Here is a 6000-nt window from a genome sequence, read left to right on the forward strand (position 1 = left end):
CAGAGCCATGTGGGAATCTCACAACCAATGGGAAAGAGGAGGACCCACTAAAAGAGATGCTGAAGAAACTGTCAGAGAGGTAAGAGGAGAGTCATGAAGGTCAAAGGAGAAGACAAGACAAGACACTGAGGAAAGTTTGATTTTTTAAGAACAGGCTGGACAAACACCTGTCAGGGCTGACTTACTTTTACTTGGCCATGCCTCAGCACAGGGGGATGGACTAGATGCCCTCTCGAGGTCCCTTCCAACCCTACATTTCTACGAGTGACAATGTAAAATCAGCATAGAGATCCAGGGGCGGAGCCAGGTTTTGCAATGGGTCATTGGTCATGGGCTGGAGAGCGAGCCCACCCCGCACTCACCCGGCATGCGGGGCTCCAATGCACACAAGCCTGGGCCCAGCTCCCCTCTGCACACATTGAAACCTGGCACACGAGGTCACAGTACCTCTCAGGTCTGGCCTGGCTGTCCCTTCGTCATGACTGAGGGGTGGCCAGGCCAAAGTGACATCATGCACCACGTTGCAATGCCCAGAGCGGGGAGCTAGGCCCAGCCCGCAGGACAGGGGATACTGCTGCCAAGTGAATGCAGGGCAGGCTCACTCTCCAGCCTCCAAAAGGTGCCATCCATACACCTAAAGGCTGCTCGGGGGGCAGTCACCCCCGGAACCTATTAACTCCACCACTGGAAAGACCTAGGATGATGTGGATAGAGTACAGGCCTTGAGATATGTCCAGGAAGAGGTCATTAGAAAACTTGGTGAGAGTAGTTTGAACGGAAGACCATGCAGCTGCTCAGCCCCCCCTGAAAAATCAACCCTAATGTGTATTTTGCTGCTTAGATTTAGGTTTTGATACTTAAACTTTAAAGAGCCATTTTTGAAAGTTTTGGCAAGTGTATTATAGCACTTAGCTAATACAATAGTTGCAGCCTTACAAAGTTCAATTCTCCCACTTGCCTGGGGTAAGTAAATTTTTCCATGGCAAGCTAAGTGTTTTAGTTTGCCTTCATCATCATGCTAATGATGGCATTTGCATTTGGGGTGATGAATTTTCATGGTATTTTTACAGAACTGTATTTTTCCTCCCTTTATGTTCAACCAGTAATATTACATACAGTATTATTACATTTATTTTAAAATAATATTGTTAGCAAAAGAAAAAGGTGGGAATTGGATAAAATTTCTGATTTCCCTATCACTTAATAGAGTTTCTACCTCTGTGGTAGACTGAGTCCTCTGCTTTGGGAGTTTATTTACCCTATAGCAAATGCTTTCTCGGCAGATGTAGACAGTAGATTATTTCTTGGTTGATAGTTTCTTGGCCTAATATGGATGGTGGCGGGCAGTCAGAGCATGGCAGGGTGTGATTTCAGTCTCTCTTGCCTGTCTCTTTTGATTTGCTTTGAAATTCAAAGAGAAGAGTATATAGTTTTACCAATAAGATCCTCCCTGAGATCTATGCTGATTGTCAGCACAAAATGGTGCATGCTCAGAGTTAATCTGAGAGCTTGCCCTGGAAGCGTTTACTCTGCTGTACTCTGGTTTTGGATCAAACTCTCTTTATAAAATGGAAGACAAAGAACATAGCACAGGACTACACCTTTGCCTCGCTCTGTGGTAGGGACACCCCGCAGCTCTCAGATCTTGGTTTGCCAGAGGCAGGTGAGGGCACTGAAGTGACATGAGATCAGTACCCAGGACTATAGCTGTCTGCCTCAGCAGACTGTATAAGCCAAGGCAATCAGGTTATCAGTGTGTTGCCCAGGTAGACCACGTTCTACAGCGTCCCATTTTAAGTCACCTTATTTGAAGATGGAAGCAGACAGTTCCCGATGCAGGGAACAGAGATAATGAATGGGAGTGGAGGAGGACCACAGGAGGAGAAAGTGAGGAAATATAGGTTTATTTTAACTTCGAGATAAAATAATGAATCAGGCCAATGGTTACGTATCAGCCTTACCTCAGTACAGCCTGCCGCTGGCAGCGTGAACAGCCATTTTGCTGTTCCTTGAGCGGAGTGGAAAGAGGCCCATACTGTCTGACTGCTGAATCTTGAGCTGATGTGCACAGGTTCAACAGAAGAGCCTGCAAGCAGGTTGAGCCCAAGCAGGTCTCCGGGGTGGTGCTTCGGTGGCTGAGTTGAGAACACTGTCGCTGTGTGTTTTCTGTGCACTGTATCTCCGAGGCCTGTGGGTACAGAAAGTTGGAGGTTTTATGCAAATGATCCAATGTCCTAATTTGAATAATCAATATATACACATTACCTCATTTACAAAAGTTATCCTCTCACAAATTCTTCAGTTCCTCATCTCCCACCCCTTGTCAAATCTATCCTTTACCCCCTCAAGTTTCCGCTCCTTTCCCTCTCCCTGGATTTCCCAACTCACCACCCCACACTGACTCCCGTCACGTTTTCTCCAAGTCCCCCTTTTAAATCCCTTGCCTGCACCATCTAGAGCCCCCACTTAAAGATTCCCCTCCACCTTTCTGTCTTGTTCTCTCTCTCTGTCTTCCACTTTCCCCATCCACACTCTACCTCTTCCCATCCCCGAGCTTCTCTCCCACCTACAGCACAGTCCCAAACTACACACAGTCAAAGAGTGATGCACTACATCGCACGGCCTGGCATTGCTCTCACCATATCTCTGTGGCCATGACAGCTGGAAGCGACACTCAAGGGGGAATCTTTAAGGCTAGTCCTGGAGGACTGCCTAGAGCAAGCTATAGCCATAGAAATGCAGTTGAGAGTTCTCCAAATGTAGATGATATTTGGGAGCCAGGTGGAAGCCACTCAGAGTCAGATCCCTCCCAGCCAAAGGGCTGCTTTACATTTCTGAGCACTTTCCCTGGAAATAGAGTTTGGCAGCCATTTAATACTCAGTTCAGGGCAGACTGTTGCCGAGGGGAGCCAGACACACAATATACGTCTATATCAGACAGTGTTGCACTTCTTTTCTAGCACAGGTGCTAATAACAGTGAAAGATACAGCGCTGACTGAACTCAGGACATTTTGTGCCTTTCTCCTGTCAATACTAGCAATGACACTAAAAGTTACTACAAATAGTGCCACTGCACCAGTGCTGACCAATGGAAACAAAATTTTCCAGGCCAAACAAGACCTAGTCTTGTTCCTTTATTATAAAATAAGTAAATTCAAACTGTAAGCATGTTGGCTTTTGTGTGTGGAAAAACAGCAGTGAGTGTTTCACACAGATCTACTTATAGTTGTGTGATAATATAAACATAATGAAGCAATCTGTTTACCTTTGGACTTGTAGTTTGTCTACTCAAGAAGTAGATTAATACCTTGCTAAGCAGATGAGCAATGATATTATTGCTTATATGTATTTTCAAACACAAGTATTTATCAAAATCACTTTAATTTCAAGGTCCTTCAGTAGTAAAAGTCAAGTTATCATCAATGCTTGTAAGTGAAGGTACAAATTGTTGGATTCAGTTTCTAACCTACCCTGATTACATTTTCCCATCTATTATTACTTTACCAGATATGGACTGTAATAGCAGAACTGATATCTTACTGAAATTATATTGACTGATATCTCATTGTGCCAGGAGATGTAAGCTGTATTTTTTAATCTTGGTTAACTATTGCCTTGTGAACTTGATGTCCTTTTGAAAAAAAAAAGAGAGAGAACATTCAGCTTTATCATCATCTATGAATAATTCCTATACCCAGTGTAAACACTTATAAACAATTATTGACATCTACTGATAACATTCTTAGCTATACTAGCAATAGCTAATATATTATAATAATTGGACTTGTTTACCAATAACGTTTTGACCAAAATAATTGTTTCTATAAGGAATTTTTTTTTTTAAATGATGAGACTTCTCTTTTCCTACATTCATCTTTGTTCATTCTACATATAGAAGATGTGATCAGCAATATTAAATTCATCATTTAAGTAAATACACCACAACATCATTAAGTAAGGGTGTGTCGACACAGCAAATAAAAGGTGTGTTCTTAACTCAGATTAGCTAACCTGGGTTAAAACAGCAGTGAAGACACAGCACCTCCGCTTTTAACTCAGATTAGCAGCTCAAACTAATGCCTACAGGGAATTGGGGTTGAACTCAAGCTGCTAACCTGATCTAAAGGCCAGGTAGCTGTGTTTTCACTGCTATTTTAACTCAAGTTATTTGCAGCATAGACATACCGAGAGTAAAGGTTGCTCAAGGCTATTACCAATTGAGCCAACATTAATATCCACACCAACCTCAACTCATTCAGTCATCAAAACACCCTAACATTCAATGATGTCTGATTCCACAACAGCCTCCTCCTCCATTATAGCGTGTAACCAAGCACAATCCACACCTTCACTTACTCACTATCACACTCAGCCACGTAATCCTAACGACAACCTCCAACAACGCCAGGCCATTTATGTGTTTTAATGTTCAACCAGCATGTTCTAGAATTTACCGAGACATGTTTCTGACTGCATGAGTATGAAGAATATATCTAAATCTCACGGAGGCTGGAGTTAGGCTGTGTGACTGAGTGAGATTGTGATGGATGGTGGCGGTATGAAGGCATCTACAGTAGGAGAGATCAATGGGATTCCACTGTGTTTCCTATTATCTTCTGGTTTACGGTGTTTGGTAGAATTTTAAAAGCCCAAAGTGTTTTTTTCCCTTCATTGCATTTTTAATTTTTCAGTCAGCAGACTAATCTGCAGCTGTTTGCAGGCACCCTGCTGCCAAGCCACCAGAACAGTGGACTAGGACTCAGGAGTTTGGTTTCTACTCTGTTCTTTGTCATGGGTCTGCTGTATGACTTTGGGCTCTGTGCCTCAGTTTCCCCATCTGTATAATGGGGATAATGATATTTATCTACTTTGTAAAGTTGCCATCTACTGATGAAACGTATTGTAGAAGAGCTTTATTATTATTATTAATGAATCCCACCTGTTGTAATCCTTTTCTCCTGTAGCAACTGACTCCTGGCCTTATGTCAGTTGCTCCTCTCCTCTAAGCTCAGCAGCAGCTCAATAAGCAGAAGATAAACTAAGCACCAGTTTAAACATAAGAAACAACAGGTCTGGTTCTGCTCTCACTTACACCCGAGAGAAGTAGGAGTGACTCCACTCATGTCAGTGGAGTTGCAATGGCTGGAAGTTCTGAATCAAGCCAACCTTTCTGCAGCTCCGTCCATGCTATGGACAACTTTGTGTTCAACCATTCTTGTCCAACACTGCAAAGCTAGTTAATATTTTACCCAGGTCGGGGAAGTTTAGAATGATAAATTCACAGCCCAGGTCTCTAATTAAGATACCATCTAAATTATACCATTAGTGAGCTGTCAATACATATCAGCAGATATCCCATACAGCCCTTCCACGTGCTATCTGAGTTCAAGGCTAACCCTGATGCTCAGCGCAGGGGACATATTACCAGCATGATCACGAGACACTCTTTGCATATGCTTCTCCCCCAGTGACCTTGACAGCAATCAAGTGTAGGAAAGGGCAAGAGATGCAGCAGTCTCGGCTGGGGAGGGAGTAGGAGACTGCAATTGAAGAAACTTGTATTACTAGACCCTAGACAATTTTTAAATTTCCTCTAAAAATATGCCAAGGGCTGAATGGAAGAATGGGAGGCCAATCTGCCCCAGAGAGCAACCATGCCCTATTCTCCCAACTGCCCCTTGCTACAAGAGGAATGTTTCATTTTGCACTATGCAGTGTGGTAGCCACAAGATGGATGAGATAATATCTTTTATTCTTTATCTGTGAAGAAGAGCCTGTGTGAGTGCACAAGCTTGTGTCTCTCACCAATAGAAGTTGGTCCAATAAAAGATATTACCTCCCTCACCTACTCTCTCATTTGGCACTCACCCCACATAGGCCTGTTTTGTTCACTTGTCTGTGATGGTTTATCACTTACGTGTAGAGATGGGTGAATAATTCCCAACGAGTGACGTATTGAATGCATTGCACCTCTCTGTTTGCAAACTGTCCATGAGCAA

General features: G+C 43.2%; 1 protein-coding gene across 1 annotated transcript in view; it reads right to left on the minus strand.

Annotated features, from left to right (window-relative positions):
• The window catches only part of BCO1 (beta-carotene oxygenase 1), a 31289-nt gene extending 29197 nt beyond the window's left edge, over positions 1-2092 (minus strand). Inside the window, exon 1 of the mRNA XM_034788773.1 lies at positions 1962-2092. The gene's annotated coding sequence lies outside the window, so the exon portion shown is untranslated. The remainder of the gene's footprint in view (positions 1-1961) is intronic.
• Positions 2093-6000: the final 3908 nt, after the last annotated feature.

Source organism: Trachemys scripta, chromosome 13, assembly GCF_013100865.1.
Source record: "Trachemys scripta elegans isolate TJP31775 chromosome 13, CAS_Tse_1.0, whole genome shotgun sequence".
Classification (NCBI taxonomy): Eukaryota; Metazoa; Chordata; order Testudines; family Emydidae; genus Trachemys; species Trachemys scripta.